This window comes from Oxyura jamaicensis, chromosome 21, assembly GCF_011077185.1.
Source record: "Oxyura jamaicensis isolate SHBP4307 breed ruddy duck chromosome 21, BPBGC_Ojam_1.0, whole genome shotgun sequence".
In the NCBI taxonomy this organism is placed as follows: domain Eukaryota; kingdom Metazoa; phylum Chordata; class Aves; order Anseriformes; family Anatidae; genus Oxyura; species Oxyura jamaicensis.
Window position 1 is genome coordinate 5,082,091 of NC_048913.1, and position 19,499 is coordinate 5,101,589.

Sequence of the window (19,499 nt, forward strand, 5' to 3'; positions counted from 1 at the left end):
ACCTGCCGGCCGCGCGCTCCCCGAGCCGTGCCGAGCCGTGCCGGGCCGGGCCGTGCCGGGCCGGGGGGGGGGGCGGCGGGGCTTACCTGCACTTGGGCTGCTTTGGTGACTTTGGGAGCGCGGGGCAATGTGCGTGTGTTTGGGATGCGGGCGGCAGCGCGCATGCGCCATCAAACTTGCCCTGATCCCGGATTTTTTCCTCCCCGCGCCGCTCCGCTCGCTCGGTGTCCCTAGCGCTAACGGGGGGGGGGGGGGGAGGCGGGAGCGCCGCAAAACGCGGCCCGGATTCCCCCGCCGCCTTCTTGTCCCGGCCCGCCCGGAGAGGGGATGGGGGAAAGGGAGGGGAGGGAGCCGGCACGGAGCGGAGTCGGGCGCCGGGCGGGCAGGGCAGGCGGGTAAAGGGAGGGGCGGCCGCAAAACCCGGACCGGATCGCGGTGCGCCGCTGAGGGGAAAGGGAGCGGCGGGGGGCCCGGCGGCCTGCCCGCGGCTCCCCGGCCCCCTGCCCCCGGGCTCGGCCCCGCCGGGCACTGCGAGCCCCCGGCAGATCTCCCCCGCTTGTCCCGGTGCCCTGCTCACCTCACATCCCCAGCACTACGGCGGGGCGGGCAGAGCCCTTCGCTCCCAGCCGCTTTCCCCAAGCACCGCGTCCAGTGCCTGAGCTACGAACTTCGCCAACTTCTCTTTCGCTGCTGTCCTGCCCGGACTCCTGTCGGGCTGCGGGTGAGGCGCCCCTGGCTGCATCCCCACTGCCACGGCTGGCGGTACCCGCCTGGCCGGGGCACGCAGCGCTGCCCTGCGCGGGGCTGGGTCCCGCCAGCACCCCCAGGAGCAGCCCTGAGAGCCACGGGCACCCCTGCTCTGGGCCAGCACCGGGGGACGCCTCTGGGAGCAGAACCAAAGGTTCCCCTCCGAGTGCGTGCACCTGAATGGCCAGGCGGCAGGCATCACACCTCTGTGCTCTGAAACCACGGGATTTTGGTTCTGCCTTCTCCATCTCAGCTGTCCTTCGTCCTACCGCACCACCTAACGCACATCAGAGCGATGGGTGCAGGTTCTGCGGCCACAGCTTCGCCAAAACATCCACAGCAAGAGCCCCACGGGCCCAGGAGCCGGGGCTCACTGGTACCCCATGGCACTCACCAGCACCCCATGGCACACACGGGCACCCCATGGCACACAACAGTACCCCATGGCACACACTGGTACCCCACGGCACACACGGGTGCCCCATGGCACACACCAGTACCCCATGGCACACAGGGGCACCCCATGGCACACACAGGCACCCCACGGCACACAGGGGTACCCCACCGCTGAAGGCAGCTGCCTCCGTCACCGGCCTGCAGGATCCGGGCTGCCCCAGGCCGCGGCCCTGCAAACCTGTAAACTCTCGACCAACTTCACTCGCTCGGAGCAGGGCGCTCTGCGTCAGCACACCCACACAGCCTCCTGCAGGAGCGTCTCGCTCTTCCCGTGCGCTTCCCTGCCTGTGTCTGTCTCCACCTGTTGTCTCTTGTCAGATGCTTGCACTGGAAGGTCTTTGGGGCAGAAACCACGGTTTTGCACTGGATTTACCGGTGCCTTACACAATGGGGCCCGGCTCCGCGATCACGGCTCCTACGTGCTATTGCCACACACGTAAATAATAACAATAATTAATAATAATAGTCTAATTCCTCTGATTTCGATGTGACGACTCATGTGAGTAAAAGTGACTCATATACATGAGTGTTTGCAGGACCGCTGCCAGCTCTTGAGCTTTTATTGTGAGTCTTCCAATATTTGGTGTTCTGCTTTGATCCCCAGCTCCTGGAATGACATGTTTCTAGCGCCTGTGTTTACACAAGGGAGCTTGGAAATGTGGCCTCGTGCTCCCCAAAGCCCCAGAAGCCAGGGGACAAGTAGGAACCTTCCAAAGAAATGGGTTTTTAACAGCTTTTGAGAAAATCCTGTAATTGGGCAGCTGGCGGGGGGGCTGACTCATGAATTTTGAACAGACAAGTTCAGCAACGTACATCTCCTCGGTGAAATATTTAGGTCCCTGCGAAGACCAGACTTCTAACCAGGCTGAATTTACAGCGGAGAGCCGTACTGCTGGGGAAATACTCGGAGTGTTTAAAGCAGCTGCGTCTTTGCAGAACCTGGGCTGGCGTTTATTTGAGTATCGTTGGTATTTGTCACTCTGGGGTTGTGTATTTTTACCTGCTCACAATCAGAAAGCAGGAGAATAGGGATGAAAAAGGGATCATTGAAGTAAATGGAACTGTGTGATTGTTCGAGTGACTGCAGCAAGTCCTTACAACATCCTGAAGTTAAAAGACCAAACTTGTTGAATTCGTATGCTGCAGAGACACTGTCAGGCTAAAAACCACGCGTTTCTGCAAGGAAGTGTCCCAGCTTCTGCTACAAAAGTATGAAAGAGCAGGACCTAAGCTATGGATTCTTCTCCTTATGAGGCATCCCTGAAGAATGAAGGGTTGGGAGAAGAGGGCCCTTTAATTAAGTCTGAATCGTTATTTTTAATTGCATTTACTTCTTATTATTTTCTCTCCTTCGCTTTTTTGCATTTCTCTCATCTGCGGTGCTGAGCGCAGCCTGAATGGTCTTCCTGCTGCTTGCAAGCCGGCTCATTTTGGAGCGCCGTGGCGTGCCCTAGTTAGGAGAGGCTGGGGACAGGACGGAGCGCTGCGGCGGGCGCGCGTCTCGCCAAGAGCTCGCCGCTCCCTGCAGGCGGCAGGGCTCCGACACCCCACAACCGCCCCTCAGACGGCTTCAAGCCCAAGCCCGGCCTGCCCCAACGCTCTCTCCGCACCGGTTTCAGAGCCCCACTCGGCGGCTTTGTGGGTGTCTTTTGACCTTTCTGTCCCTGCTCTCTGAAGCTCGCTTGCGCAAAGCCCCGCGCAGCCCAGGGCTGGTGCCGGCCATGTTAGTTCCCAGCAAAGGCTCCTCCATCAGATAGAGCATGAGGTAATGACACCTTGCACAGCCCGGTCTAGATAGAAATAAAATAATTTAGCAAATTGCAAATGATGCATACTTAACTATTTATGCAGCATCTTCCTGTCATCAACCCAAAGCAATTTTACTTCCGTGTTGAACAGTGGATGAAAATGTTGTATAGATTTAACCATTGCAGGAGTTCCTTTTAAGTGGTGCAGTAATCTCTCTCCAGCTAATTTAGTGTTGTAATAAGGCACCACCCTCAGAAGTCCTTTGTGTTCTTGTGTCAATACTGCCCCCAAACCATAAGCACTGGCATCTGCATCTATCATAAAAGTGGGTCTGACACACGGGAAGTCTAAAGGAGCAACATGGCCACTGGGGAAGCAATCTCAAGAGCCTTTTTCCAGTTCTGGACATACCAAATTTCTCTCTGATGCCCACTAGAAGACCACTTTCTTCCCCCCCACATCTCTGCAATGGTTTAAAAGCATTCCCCACCAAGTGGAAAATTCACCACCAAGCCTTTGCTGGCAGAAGCAGAGCGAGATGTGTGTGAGGAGTGGGCCAGCTCGGTACAGACTCACTTTTTTTTGCCAGTGGAGGTTCCTTGCCCGCTGCTCAGGATCTGACTCGAAGCAGACCCCTTCAGCCTCATGGGACTGAAGACTTTTCCGTTCTAACCAAAACGTCTCTCCTTTTTGCTCTTTTCTGACTATACAACACAACAATGGAAAGAAAGGAAAAAGAAAAAAAAAAAAAAAAGGAATTGTGGACACGATCATCCTTCCCCTTCCCTTCCAGTTTACCAGTCTGTTCTGTAACCAGTGAGACCTTACACAGCTTTGGGTCCTGCCTGCACTATTTCCTGCTCGCCTGAACATTGAACAAACAAACACTTTGGTTGCACAAGACCATTGGCAGCCCACACTCCACTTGCCCCTCCAAGAAGGTTTCGTGTGTTCCCAGCCTTTCTTCAGTTACCGTATCACGCAGCCGTACCATCAGCTGCTGCCCTTGGGGAGAGGACATCCTGCTCGCTGCAAGCTGACTGCCCATAACACGTTGGTTGTATTGAACTACATATTTCAAATAAATTTCCATGGACTGAAATTGTAGGCCACCTTTCTTGCTATTTATCATTCAGCAATTAGCAATAATAACATCCAAACTCATTATTAGACTGTCCTCTATGTCAGCTGCCCAAAACTCGCAGCTAAATCCAGGAATTCCTCTCTCGAGCCCAGCTTTGAGAACGGTTCCCCCCTCTGCTTGGGGTCCTCTTGTTTCCACCCGGGTGGGGTGGCTGCAGCTTGTGCAGGCACGCCGCGATCGCCTACGGGGTGCAAGGACACGGAGAGCGAGGATCCGTCAAGTTCCTTCATGCACTGCTGGGAAGCGGTGAGATACGAGCGCGAGGAGTAGTACAAGCCCTACAGAGCGGAGTATTTGGATCGAGGACAGCAGAGCTGTTGTGGGTTGAGCACAGAGGCCAGACGGTAACGCCTCGTGTGCCCAGCCAGGACATAGCCAGGACGCACTCCCACCTGGCTAAGCCATGCACGTGCAGCCCGAGAAAACTTTCTTAGCCTTACAAAATTACTCACACAACAGAAATGGTGCTAAAACAACACAAGAAGGGCCTGGATTAAAATGACAAGAGCACAGAAATACACGCTGAAGGCTCGAACGCTGTCCTCAGCTCACCCCGCTGCGACATGGCCACCGCTTTGTGCAGAGGGGAAGACGAAGGGCTGCACCAAGGGGGCTCTTGGAGCTCTGAGGCACGGGGCAATACAGCATCAGGCCCAGATGCCTTGTTCCTGACCGCTCAGACCAGCTGGCACAATTAATATTGCCCTCTGTGCCACGTCAGTTCCTCAAAGGCGCATGTAATCTCTAGTAAGCGAGGAGGGTGAGCTCTAGGTTGACTGGTCCACCGAACCAGACCCAGTCGACCTCCCCAGATGGACGGCCCCTCGGCCAGCAGGCATCCCAGGTGACCTTTGCCACGCCAAAAGCAGACCAAGGTGCTACCCAGGACCTCTCCTCTTGCTTCACAACTCGCTGGCAGAATGAAGAAATCACCCAGCCATGCACTAGAAAAATCTGGTGGATTTACTTCGTTTCGTAATGGAAAATGGAAAGTAATTGCACAGGAGGAGGAGGCATTTTTTCAACCGCAAACATAGCATTGTCTGCCTGCGTTCTTCTATCAAGAGTGGCACAAGTTGTCACAGAATAACTTGTGGCCATTGTTTGTCAAGGGCCACTTTCTCACAGGCAACCATCTGGTCCTTTGCACGTGCAGACCTCAGCAGGAAGAAGAAACGGAGCAGTCCCCTCCGTACCCTGGGCCAAAGCCGCGGAGCGCAGCAGGCGTTGCCTCACTGGCAGCAGTGGGGCAAGACTTGTATCGAAAAGGATCAGGCCCCGAGTTTTGAAACTTCCAACTTTTGTTTAGAAATACATACAACAATTATCAGCATGCAAGCATGTAATAAAAATATTGAAACTGCGTGGGGCATATTATAGGTGTACAGACTGAGACCGGGTTTTGGCTGGCATATTGTAGGGTAGATAAGAATTGGTTTAGAATCCGTTCTTATCTGCTTGATTTGCCTTAAATCTGTATAAAGGTTCAAGCAGAAGTTCTGGCGTTTAGCAAGAAGGAACTGGCATTTAAGTTCTGTTCTGCCCCCAAATTTTCCATTGAGTTTACTGTTCTGTGCGCCTGGGTAATATCCACTGCTTTGGGGCTTCGTCCTAAGGGAGGCTACTAAAGACAATAAATAAACGTGGAAGAAAACAATAATAAATAGGCAACAACAATAATAAAACTGGAATTCAAGAGTGAAGTTGTATGTTTGTAATAGCCTGCCTGCGTTAGAAAATAATCAAGTAAATAGCAATAAATAATAAAAATTTATATTAACAATTCATTTGTGCTGATACAGACCTTCAAGTTAGAGTTCATTATATTAATTTACTAATTAATTAAGCACTACATCACCTGGCACCTACACAGGTTTTATTGCACTTTATAGATGGGAGAACTTAAGAGTCTTGCCTAGGGACACAGTGAATCAGTGGCAGAGCTGGACACAGAACTGGAATATCCTCCACGGCTCTACGGCTGTTTACAGCATAAAGCTGTCCTGATTTTCCGACTAATTTAGTTCAACAGATGCAATTCTCAGTGTGGAGACTCCAATTTGGGTGCAAGAGGGAGTTATTTTGTTTGAGCTGAAATCAGTCCTTAATTATATCAAGCTAGTTATATAAATGCAGTTTTAAAAATATCCTTGTAGGCATCTACATTTCAGGACACTGCCTTAAGAACACACCTTTGCTTTAAGTGCTGCTGTTTTCCAGGTGGGTCCCACGGCCCAGCAGCTCCCCGGGACTCTCCCGTCCCCATTGCACCAGGGAACTCCACCCACCGAGATGTGCAGTTCTGAATGTCTTCCACCAAGTGGAGAGGCAGCAGTGGCGAGTGCCCGGATTTTGGTTACAACAGAGCTACCGCGATTTATTCTGGCCTTTTACTAATTGGTTTAAACTTCTTCAGCACCAGGCTACCAACTTCCAACTGCTCAGGGAGCTGCCGCACGCAGCCCCGGTGCTGTTTTAGGGGCGCGAAGTCGAGCCGGCAACCAGCCGGCACCCTCCAGCACTCCACCTCTCAGCATCACGGAGAGCTTTTATTGAGGGAGCGCCTTCTTTGAAGGGCTCTTCCGAAACGTGATCCCCTCCAATATGTGCCCTGTGCTGACACTTGCTCCCGTGTGGCCACCCCGCACCCACCTCCTGGGCAAGAAGAGGCCACTGCTTTATCTCAGCCTTCCTCGGGGTCTTGGTGGTCCTGCTGGTGCTGCACAGGCACAAGCGTGCTTGGCCCTCTCCCTTTCTCCCCGCAGCGTGTGCCAGCCTGACGGACGGCACGGGGGCTCCACGGGCTGGCCCAGAAACAGGGAGGCAAAGCAGGGGCTCAGGAATGCACGGGAACTGCACGGGATAATGGGAAACGTTATTTATAGCCTGAACGCAGAAACCCTCCCCTGCCTCCCCCCTCGCCAACAGACAAACCCATGTCCAGTAATGACAAAGTCATTACCTTTTTATTAGTTTTCAATAGGGTTCAGCTGTAGCGTGTCTGCTCCTTACAGCCCGTCCTGATGGCTCGGGGCTCCCGGCTCTGAGAACACGCAGCTGAGCGCACCGAGTGGGTGTGGAGTCACCAGCCCTGCTTTAGGAAATTTGGGCCTTACCCTCCCGGCAGCCTGTTATCTCACTTATTAAGGGAGAATTATAATGTTTCCCTCCCTCCCAAGAGGCATTTGGGACTACAATAAAGGCCTTGTGAGAACTGCTGTGAGATCAAAGCGGGGATCCCATTGGAGAAGTTCAGTGCCGTGCTGCTCCTGATAAGATACGGGGTTTGGGGCTCTTAATAGAAACTGTGGGCTTTTCTATGGCTTTTTTCTGGCATGAATGCTATCCTTGGAAAATAAAAAAAAAAATCATGTAGAAATCCTAAAATTACATGATCCTCAGGTATTGAAAAGGTTGGAATTCCTTTGGATCAGGTGGGTTTTCAAGCTGTCCATCCCAACGTCCCATGTCCCGTGCAAAGTCGCTGTCCTTACGTGCATTTTGGTCACCGATTATTTCACCATTGCTCACTCACCAAGACGCTCCTTCCTCCACCTGCTGCCCCTCTGAACCCCCAACCCTTCTTTTTGTCCTGCTTTTAATGCTCTGTCCATGCTCATTTCTTCTCCTGCCTCTGAACATCCATCCCCCACCTTGTGTCTTCACAGGACCCCGTCTGCGGGTGTGATAACCCACGTAGCACCCAGGTCTCTGGGATTTAGTCGGAGATCTGCTGCTTGTTTGTTTATTTCCCTTTCAGCACATCAGCGAGGCCCGTGTGGCAGGAGATGTGAAGGGAGGTGATTATGGGAGACTATTTCCCCTCGCCGCTCATTCACGACAAACAAAGAGCAATGATTGATGATTAAAAATGCATTCTCTGGGCTTGTTTTCTTTTGTTTTACCATTATGGAGATATTATAAATACTGAATACTAATCAATCCAGACCTGGCGGGACCTCGCAGACCTTCTGCAATCCAAGGGCTTTGCTCTGCCTTGCAACCTCTGCAGTGCTCCCTTCCCTCCTTTGTTCCCGAATTAAGCACCTGGAGCCCTCCGTCCCGCCCCAAAAGGCTGAAATAACCTGGGAGGAAGCCCCGGGGTCGTTTCAGACCGGCCAGGCTGTAAGGGACAGCACAGCGTGTGTCGGGGCTGCGCCCAGGCACCCTGGCATTTCCCTGCGGCGGGGTGAAAGCCAAAATTCGCTGCTCAGATCAAAGGCAAACTCCTCTGATTTAGGAAGCCCAGAGTGCCACGAACTTGCTTTCAAAGTGGATGTCTCATGGAGAGGAGAAGAGGTGAGGAAGTCTCCTCTAAAAAACACTCGCTGCTGCTAGCAGCAAGGCTGGATCCCTCCCTGGGCAGTTCTGTGCAGGAGCCCGAGTACCACGTCCGATTTCACAGCATTTCACAACGTCCAGATAAACAGCAAACTCGGCGGCGCTTGCATTCTTTTATCTTTATTCAGTCAAATTAACTGCTTTCTCTTTCTCTTTTTTCCCCTCTCTCTTTCTCCCTCGCTTGTGTGAAACAGAGCCACGTTGCACTGGCCGCTGCAAAAATTCATCCAAACCCTCTAGCCTGACCGAATGAGAAGGTTCCTCTTTGCTTTGGCCCGAACCGCTACGTCTTTCCCACCAGCTCTTCCCCGTGAGATCTCCGTGCCCTGCTCCCTGCTGCAGCCCACACTTGCCTCCCACGGCAGTGGGAGCACAGTTGGGGTGAGGCAAAGCTTTCGCCAGGTCGAGCTCCCTGCCCTGCTCCTCGCCGCACACAGGCAGACCCCCGAGGCCACCAGAGTGTGACACGGCCACGCAGGGCGCCCCCAGGACGCTCGGGTCACAGAAAACAAGCTGCAGGGGGCACTGACACACATTTTTCTTAATACGCTTAGAACCAGCCCAAGAATAGCTGAGCTCAGCTGGAGCATATCAGGAAGGAGAAGGAAGAGAATCTGAGCTGGGCTAGCAAGAAATTTTAGTCTGAACCATATGGCAAGAAACTGCAGTGTGCTCTTATCTTGAAGCCCGAGGATTTATTTTATGCACATAATTCCCTGATCATCTTGATGTAGCATCTATCTCTTAGGAGGATGGTGTTACACTATCTAACCACCACTGCTGGAAGTTGACAATCTCTCTATCATCTGAACTTTCTTAAATAATTTTAAATATATATCTGTCTTTAGAAAATATCAAGGACCTGATCCCATTGAAGTCTGGGAAAGGACTCTAATCAGTTTCAATTGACGCTTGCATCAAGCCCACAGTTGTTCATTACTCTCTTTAAATATTGTATCTCCGCGTTACATCTCCACATGCCACTCTCCTCTAGCACGCACAGGATCTTCCTCTCCCTTTGAAATCTGTCAAGTTTTTCTGTGAGAACAGCATTTCTTTGTGATCCGTGGGCAAAAATGGAAGCCACCGCTCCCAATAACAAGGAAGCCTAAAGTGCTGATTCTTAGCCAGTGCAATTTCTCCCTCTGTGTCTGCAAATTTCCCTCCTTCCCCCTGCCCAGGGCACTGTGAAACCAACTCGTAGGGAAAGGGGCTCTGCAGCAGGTAGCGATAATTAATATGCTTCAGATTTTTTAGGTTAGCCTTGAGTCTGCAAACAACCTTCAACGCGATGTAATTACCAGCAGTTCCCCAACAAATTCTGCCTCGCAGACTTGTTTCACCAGATCCTGCACGCAGACCGATTCAGGCCACTCTCTGGCGAGCCTCTGCAATGGAATTCTACCTGTACCCAGTGGTCTGTTCAAAGGAAATCTCGTTAGCGCTGTGCTTTCCAACATGTACACTTTCACCCAAAAGATCCTAACTCTGCTGGCAGTTTGTTTCAGTGATACCACTTAGCATAAGCTTGGCAGGAACGGCGCTGCGTGTGTCTGCACGTCTGTATGTATGTGTATGCACATGTACTACACCCACACACACACGTTCCTAATCCATCGCCTGATGTATTTACGGCTATTTTTCCTATAAACCGCTGCCCTCTAAGAGGCTTACAGCCTTCTTCTGCAACCACGGCAGTACCTGCTTGCTTCGACAGTCCAAGTCTGTGCTTCGGAAAGGCTGGCTCTGCAACCCCGCTGCGATGGTCACCTTCGTGCAAGCAAAGAATCGGCTTCACAGCCCCGGCCAGGCCCGCACCGCCTTCTGGAAACGTGACCTTTAACTGGGCTTTCCTTGCAGCCTGGTTAATGCCCTGGCCGGGCCCCTTGGCTGCAGTTACAGTGACCCCCAGAGGCCAGTCCCGAGGAGCCAGGGGAACCCCCGCTTCCAGCTGGTGGCCACTCTCCTTTCTCTGTCTTTTAGGAGATGTTTCTCAAAGTCCTGACTCTCGGAGAAGCCGCCCATGCTCGTTTTTAACACCGTAAAGCCAAGAAGCATCACTCAGAAGCTAGGTTATAGAATCAGCCCAGAATTGGTTTATCCAGAAGAATGCACCTAAAACCTCCAAGCCCAGAGGTGGGAAGTGCTGCCTGGTCCCATCTGGACTCACCTGCTAGAACCTGGCAGGGCTGCTTTCCGCTGCCTGCTTCCCAGCGCAAAATGCAGACCCTGGGAGGATTCCTCGGCCCAAGATATGCCAGAGGTCAGACAGAAAATCACAATGGTCCGAGAAGTCTGTGAATCAGATTACAAGGTATGACGGCAGCGAACAATGCAGTGCTGGTTAAAGATACCCACGCTACTGCTGAAGAAGTACAGCGGGCAGTGGAAAATTATACCCGACAGATCCCTGCACTCATACAGCTGCGCTCTTCTGACACCAAGCTAGCTCAGGTGTCTCCTAAAGGCGCTGCGCTGTGCAATGTACAAATATACCAAATACTGCAACCGGAACGTGAATTGCTTGGCCACTCTGCACCTCAGCATCCTTTCCTCATCTGTAAAATGGGGGGAAGGATCACCACCACGCTCAGAAGGAGCTGTGAGGCTGATCTGCTGGTTTTTAAGAGCCCTGAAACCTCACAGAAGGGCAATTTGTTGTTCTTCTTATTTTCCTGTGATCACACTAGTCCCACAGGGATTGTTTATTTCTCAGCTCTGGGTTTCAATTTATTTATTTCTCATTGTGTACTGGGTTTCCATACAGAGCAATTTCCACTAGCAAAGACTGAAGGGACTATTCTCCCTTTCCGCCTTCAACTTAACAAACGTACAGGCTGATAAATCCTCTTGTGAAAATCCTACAGGGTGAAACAGGCTACAGATCAAAGGGAAGGAACATTTGTCCTCTAGTCTGATACCAAAACCAGCAGAGCTTCCTCACCTTCAGAAAATCATCCTTCATGAAAGCTTGCGTGCCACCTCCCACTCCCAGCTCCCAGCCCCAGATTCTGCCTTTGCCACACATTTCTGCCGCCCGGCTCTGCCAGTGGAATCCGGCTCTACGAGCACGAAGGGTTCCATTTCCCTGTGAAAACACCTCTGAACAAAGCAGGAAATCAGCCAGCGGAGAGAACAGCACCGGACCCTGCTTCTGTTCCGTGTTTGGAACCCGAGGGTGGTTCTGAGGCCGGGCAGAAAGCCCGGTGAGCTCGGGGTAACGGGTCCCAGCTCCCGCGGGGACCCGGCCGCAGTCAGCCCCGCGCTCAGCAGGGTGCCTGGAGCTGCTCCGGCTTTCCCTGTGGGTGCTTTGGTCCGGTTCCAGGGTGCTCTCCTTCCTGTTCCAACAGCACAAACACGCTGTACCTGCGATACCTACGGAAATACAAAGGTCACCGTGCTGCCGCGGTTGAGCATTTGCCAGCGCCTGTTCCCAAGAGGAAGGAGGGACGCTCAGCACGCCCAGGGACCTGCTTTGGTCTGATCTCCGGGTGATGCCGTCAGTCCTGGGAGAGGTGGGAGCAGAGTCCCAGGTAGCCCTGCTCTGTCTCGCTCCTTCCATGTGCTGGAGAAGCTACTGTAATGTCTCCTGAGTGGTCCTGGGCCCAAGTCCTTGCTCTCCTTCAGGTACTGGGGAGGGTGCTCGGGTTGAATTTGTACAAAACCTGAGCCAAGGAACCAGGGAATAACCTTTGGATGCAAAATGGCTGGGCCATTCACACAGGCAAAGCCAGACAGGTAATTTCAAGTGGGAAGGATCTGACGTCTTTGTATTTCACTTGGCTCCAGCCGGCACACAGCAGCCACGGAGCTGAGCGCTTGCTTAGCCACCAGTGCTGGAAAGGTCCCGAGAGGCACCAAAGACTTCTGAGCAACTCCTGAGCCAGCTCATCTCCGGGGACTACTCACATGCTGAAGTCCTGGATCACGATTCACACACATCTCCTTCAGCACACCTATTTCCTTCGGTGGATTTAAGGGAAAACCATGAGTTTTGTTTCTGCTTACCTATCCCTCTGTTACTCAACTGTTTCTTTATGAGACCATTACAAAGTCATGTTCCCAACAGGTTCCTGGACTTGGAAAAGTGGATTTTATAGCTGTGTCTTGAAAGATTATAGGAAAAGTTTGGGGATGGCCTGTTTGCTAAGGTTATGCACAAATTATCTCAGGTAGCTGAACTACTGCAGTTTAATGAGCTACCCCGCCTCAACTGTGAGGCAGCACCTGACCGCGTCCCGACCAACTGCAGCCGTAAAGGAGAACACAATTGTTGGAACCAACATAAATGCCACCACGCAGACACATTTTACTCTGGAACAGCACCAGTAATTAGTGTAGCGACTTTACTAGTAACCTATTAAGCTGAAGTTTGACTTGAATCATTCCCCAGGACTAGTAAATTCGGCCTGGTGCTGTAGGAGAGACGCTGGCTGCCTCTCCACGGATTGGAACGCTTCATCAGGTTCAGTGGCAATGATAAAGGGGGCTCCTCGCGGTGCGTACCAGACTGTCCCCAGCAGGCACTTCGTGCAGGCAGGCTTTAAAAACCAGACTTTTGGTGAAGAGCTCTGCAGTTTCACCCTTAGCCTCCTGAAGACTTAACGCACGCTTCGTCAATGACTGTGCAAAGCAGAGCGACCGGGGGTGACTCCACACAGGTGAACAGAAATCTAGCGCACGTTACAATAACCTTTGCCTCTTGTTCTTAAAATTAAAGCCTGTGATAATCAAGGCTTAGGGCGAGCAGCTCACAACTGACTGTGTAATTTCAGGGGCTCGGTGGGAACACCGATCGGAAATCCCTGCAGGCGCTTTTATAAAAACTCCCCCTGCGAGTGCAGCTAAAATGGAGAAAACAATTCAGGTGAAAAATTAAAAGGAAAACTCCAGAAAGCTGCAGCGAGACACAGCTGCTAATCAGTCCAAAAGGGTGGGGAAGATAATTTATTGCTATAAAGTGGACTTATGTTCCCTTACCTGTGAATGTTATCATCTTTGATAAGCGATACACATGCATATTTTATATTTCTATGTTAAAAAACAAAGTACAATCTTATAATAAAAAGCCTGCTAACTGCAAGGCCAGGTTGCCCATGGAGGCAGGTGTGTGTGTTAATGAAACACTCCTTCCTCCCCGTCCCAAAGAGCCTGCCTTTATAGCCTGGTCACGAGCTGAAGTTACTGTAAACACGGCCTTCTAAAGTCACCAAAAAAGTTCAGCACCCCTTGCAGGAAGGATCGGTTTACACCATCTAATTTTTCTGTCTGACTAATACATTAAGTCAGATATCGTTTCCTGCTCGCAGGCCGTTTATCCATTCAACCAGGCTTTCTCCCTCTCCTCTTCTGGATTAATTCTCGAATCCTGCTGACCCTTCTCCGCTCCCTATTGCTCCACTGCCCTCCTCGTTTTTCCCACTAGCCATTTCCCCTGAGCTTTTCCAAGCACAAAGCCGAACACCTTGATGGGTACCTCCAACCCCCTTTGGCCCAAACCCCGAGAGCCCCGATCATTTTATGTGACAGAGAACTGCTGCCGCAGCCACTGGGCACACGGCGCTTCCAGCCCCCCGGGCGCTGAGCAGCAGCTCGGTTATCCCACCTGCAGGCAGGCCAGCACACCCGTGGCCAGGCTCCAGAGATGGGGACAAGCTCAACATCCGCCGGGGACAAGTGCCCCAAAGCCCCAGGCTGGGGAGCGAGGTGCTCGGTGGTGTGCACCAGCCGGCTGTCCTGGGCCAGCAGCACGAAATAACGTTTCCTGCTACAGCCCAGCACAGTGCATCTGGGCACAGAAGAGCTGTGGCTGCTACCAGACTGAGAGGTGTTCGCCAAAACACTTAGGAGAAAGGGGAGGCAAGGGAGAAGGGGCCGGTTTTAGGAAAGCAAAGGCTGGGCGAGAGAACAGTGCCTGCAGCACGGCGCCTGTCTGCTGGGGGCAGAGAACTTGGTGTGCTGCCCACACATCTGTACTGCCCACAGGGGGCAACAGCGCCCAAAATATTTCAGGATGGGCAAAATGCAACCAGCCCCAGCCCCCAGCGAGGGGTGGCTCTGATCCAGACACCTGTCCGCTCTCCAAGGCTGGATTTGGCTTATTCTCAATGGGCTGACTCGGGGCGGCTTACTCCAGGAAATCCACCGCCGATTTCGGCTGGGTTTTACAGCCCCCGTGGTCCCGACCAGAACCACTTACGGTGGGCCGTGGTGGCTGAGTCCGCTTCTCTCACCCCGTGTCACGGGGCTTGAAGGAGAGGGTGTCCTATTAGCTCATGTGCTGGGAGGCTGCAGCCCCTTGGATGATCCTGGCTGGAATTTCACTAGTCCCAGTAAAGCTCCCTGCAGACAGAAAGGGGAAATAGCTCTGCGCTCTGCTCCCCTCCTGCACCCAAACATGGTATCTGCGTCCAGGGAACAATGACTTAAAAAGGACTTCAAAAACAGGCATTATTTGTCATCTGGAAGAGCTATAAAAAGAAACACTTCTCAAGTAGTGAGTGTGAATACCATTACTTTACAGATTCAAGGGAAAAAAAGCAGATAACCTTGGGGAGACCCGACCTTCAAACAGGTTCAAATAACTTTACCATGCTTTCCCTTCCTCTCTCCCACACAAGCACAGAATTACATACGTGCACACGCTCCCACACACACATACTCCCACATGAGCACAAGTCTGTAGGCATGCACGTGCCCTCTGTCACACACAAAAAGCCTTGTGCACGTGTTCCCACACACAGGCGTCTCCACACATTCACATTTCCACATTTTTTGGCGCTTGCAATAGCACTCTCATGTGCACGTGTGCACACACGGACACACACATGCAGACGACAACCAGACCATAATATGCCAGCACAGTACGGTAACTGCAAAAGGAAGCTCAGACCTCTCAGTGCTGAGTGTGTTGGAATTAGTTTTGGAAAGGAATTCCAGTGCTTGTTCCATACCCAGAGCGTTTGAATCATCAGAATACAACCCTGTGAATTTACATAGTTAAAAATCAGACTACCTAAAAAACAAAAGCCCTTACTTTTGCAGTTTCCTGTCCCTTCAGATCCAGCCTGGATCAGCAACAGATCCTCACAGCACTCTCAGAGAGGAGAGATCTGCCCGCGGAGGTTCGCTAGCTGTGCAGAGATTCGCACCCGAGCAGAGCTTCGCAGGACGTCACCGCCGCGGTCAGGCCCTGCTCTGACCCTGGGGCAGCTCTGCGTGGCTGTACGGCTACCCACTCCGTCCTTGTTTGCCAGAAACTACTGAGCCAAGTGTTTTTCTCCACCGTTTTCAACCCCAGCTGGATATTCCACTCAGGTGGGACCTGCCTAAGTCCTTGGCACTGCTACCAGCAGTGCTGTGAGCTTGCCGCTGCGTGAGTACCTCCCAGCTCAGTGCAAACTCTCAGCCGTATGTGACACCCCGACTCCACAGCAGCTCTGACGCGTGGTACCAGCGTTCAGCAGCTCAGTAAAGCAGACCCTACCAGCTCCCTCAGAGCACAGACAGACAGTGGTATGTGTCCTACCCTGGCTTGGTACCTCCGACAATTGTGCCACGGCACGCAGACACACTGTGTGTCTTGAAAATAGAATCTTACATAAAGCACGGCATTATTTCACAATATGGTAACCGAGGAAAAGAGCGTGGAAGAGTTTTTTCCTCTGTCCATGCAGCAAAGCAGTGGGACAGCAGGGTAAGGAACTCAGAAATCCTGTTTCCTAGATCCTGCTCTAGTCATTAGATAATTTAGCGTCCCTCCTTGCTAGGGAAAACAATGATTTCAGCCTTTCCGTAGAGGGTGAGCTTGGTGGAAGGTGGGGCCATGGCTGGCTTTCCAGTCGCTTCTACTGCAGAGCCAGGTGTGCTGCTGCGTACCTCACCTCGAACCCGCGCAGCCTACCCGTGGACTTTCCACTCTTGGTGCTTTAACTCCGATCTGTGTCATCTTCTCAGGGAATGCACTGAATCAGTACAATTGGTCCATACCTTGCTCATTGCCACAAGGCTCCAAATTCAGGGCTCTGTGACCTTCAGTGGCGTTTAGCAAAATTTCCTGTCAGCCCATAAAAATATAATTCTGGCAAAAGAAATCTAGGGAGGAAAGTTAGCACAGGGCAACGGTTCTCAGAAATGCAACAAGGAGGAGGAGCACCGGGGTTGAGATCCCTCAGGTAGGAGTAAGCCGAGGCAGTGCTTTGCTAGCTCACACCATCTCACGTGTCTTCTTTTGGTTTGGTTGAAGACTGGCACAAGTAGAAGTTGTGTGTGAATGTGTGCATCCAGCTGCCTCTCTGTCTGCTGTCACTGATATCTGGGGAAAGTCCCACTTGAATTTGAAAGGAATGGGCCATGGGAGATGCTAGGGTAGCCACGACAAAGCTTCCTTCTCGTGCCATCGCGTTGGCCATAGGGGACACGTCAGCATTTACTGCACGGCTCCGTGCAAAAGGAGAAGGTTGCAAGGCAGAGGGAGCACAGGGCAGGGCAGGTGTGCCATGCTGGTGCTGCTCTCCTCAGTGAGAAGGGAGGAGAGGCCTCTGCGGGGTCTGACAGCAACTGCAAAACGCAGGATGAGAACCCAGAGCCCAGTCCCACCCCCTCCATCCACACCCAGAAACCTCAGCTGCCGGCTCCCTGCAGCTGCTGCTGGGCTCTGAGGGGCAGCACAAGTCCCAGAGCACAGATCTGCCCCTGGAGGGCTCCCAGCACAGGCGGCCTTGGGGCAAAGAGAGCGGTCACACATATTTTTATTGTCTCCTGCCAGGGAAGCAGTTAGGAAAAGCAGCAGGTTGGAAGGAAAGAGAAGCCAGGCTGCCAGGCCTATTGGCACCAGAGCTGCCGTTGCTGGTCCGCAAGGTCTTCTCTTACCATAAACTTTGACCAGAGAGAACTCAGCTGCTGTGAAAATGAGAAGCCATGACAACTGTGAGATGGAGACTGTCAGCGAGAAGTTACCTGGACTCCCAGAAGCTCTCTAGGTCAGGACGCAATGCCCAGCCAGTGACATGCTCCTCCGGGCCCAGGCATCAACAGAAATATCTACTGACTCCCAGAGAGAGCAAGAACCCCCCATGGCTTGGGTGACTGCTGGAAACCTGCCTCAATAAACTACTGCAAAGGTTGTTTCCACTTGTAAAGCAATGGGACGATCTCAGCGCTGGTCTGGCTGCCTAGCAGAGAGCCCTGAGCCTTGTTCAGTCGCAGGGTATTTTCAGCTTTAGAGAGAAATGATATTGAGACCTTCACAGCTTGCTCCAGAGGATGTGACAAAAGGTCTCCAGAAATCTTGTGAATGGCCAGTTGTGTCACTGAGCGCTGCCTGCCTCTGCTGGCATCACGGATGTGATAAAAATCCTGCAGCGGAATGGCAGTGAAGCAGAAATTTAAAAAAAAAAAAAAAAAAAAAAAAAAGAAAGAAAAAAGAAACTCTAGTGCCTGACATTCTTTTTAGGATGCCAATAAAAGATAATGTTACCTGTAAAATGTGCAAGCTGCTTCCAGCACTGCGCCTCCCTCCTCTCCTACGCCCTTCTTCTGAATTTGTGCTACCCCTGCAGTGGACAAAAACTCAGAAACTCAGGAGAGAAGAGCGCCAGGGCAAGAACCTCACGGATCCTCACGGCTGTACCAACCGCCAGGCGAAGGCACCAGTCAGTGAGAGAGGTGCTGAGAATCCACCCCGTTGCTTCCTGCACCACTTACAGCCTGGGTGGCTCTGTGGAAGCTTGTACGTTCCCTGGTTGTGTCTGGGCTCAAGCTTTCCCTCTGAATTTTTAACAAGCACATCAAACACAGGACAGGTATGGGAAAAGACGGGGAGGATCAGGCTGGGAGAAGGGAACGCAGTCGGTGCAGATCCACTGGGGCAGATTCAGCTCGGAGAGCTCCAGCGGGTTGCGTTTGTCCCAGTGCGAGCTGTTTCAGCTGCCTCACACTCTTGCACAGTGTGAGGCAAGTTCAAGGACAAGTGCTGTGATTTGGAAGAATTCCTGCTTGTCAGAGCCATGCAGCAGCGATCCAGTGAGGTGCTCGGAGAGCTTGGCTGCACCTCTTTGGGCTCGGTTTTCCTGTGCTTTTGGGATGCTCCCGCTACCAGGCCCTCCGTATGTAACATCGATTAAATAGGACTTTGTGCTGATGCAACGCATTTCATCAGAGGATCTCACAGAGTTTGCAAATTAATTAATTAAACTCTCATGGCACCCTACTGCTAGTATCACCATCTTATTTAGATGGCCATGGAGGCACCGAGAGAGAGCTGCCTTGTTCGGGACCACCCAGAAGGTCTGCAGGGAAGCTGGAAGCGCGCTCTGCAGGCCTGATGCAAAGTCCCTTCTGCTGCTGGAGCGGCTCCCTCCCTGCCCACTGTCACACGGGCGAAGGATCTCTGCTGCAGCCTAACACAACGTGAAATAGTTCAGCTGAGGAGATCTTTGTGGGAGGACACAGAACTGCTTTGGGCAAGTCTGATAAGTAGGAGGGGCACGGCGGGCGAAGAGCAGGGGTTACTCCTTGGTCGGAACTGAATCACGCAGCTCGTGCCTACCAGACTTGTCTAAGTGGCAGAGGACACCTTGGGCTTGAGCTTTGTTGCTTTCATCTGCCTCGCGGCGCCTCCACTGAGCAGGATTTATCTGAACGAGGCATTTTCCCTGTGGGAGACTGCTGTGGTGCCTTTCAGATTTGGAGTGATGCCCTCTGAAAGGGAAGCAAGAATATTTCAGAGGGACTCTGCCCTTCAGGAAAAAAGCCCAAACGGTGTCTTTCCAAGATGGGGTCAGCTCCTCAGCCCTTTATCTGGAAGCACTTACTACACAATTAATGGAAGGAACTCTCATCAAATGAGGGACAAATCATAAAATTAGGGAGATGGAAATTAGGCATGGACAAATGATCCAGGTGCAAGGGAGATTTATGGGGGAGGTTGTATTATAGCTAATGATTTCTGCTAATGATCCTCCAAAGTATAAAGTGGCACAGAGCCCACTCTCGATGGGACGAGAGAAAGCCCTGCGTGCAGAGTGAAGGGCATTCCTCTCGGGAGGGGCAGCTGAACCCG

General features: G+C 52.2%; 1 protein-coding gene across 5 annotated transcripts in view; it reads right to left on the reverse strand.

The window, feature by feature from the left end:
- CASZ1 (castor zinc finger 1) overlaps positions 1-19,499 on the reverse strand; it is a 212,984-nt gene that overhangs the window by 179,998 nt on the left and 13,487 nt on the right. For 2 of the 5 annotated variants that reach the window (XM_035344640.1, XM_035344639.1), the window contains exon 1: positions 87-279. The exons of 1 other annotated variant lie outside the window; for it this stretch is intronic. The gene's annotated coding sequence lies outside the window, so the exon portion shown is untranslated. Of the gene's footprint in view, positions 1-86; positions 280-19,499 lie in introns of those variants that run through there. 2 more of the 5 variants (XM_035344642.1, XM_035344643.1) reach the window with 2 other exon arrangements.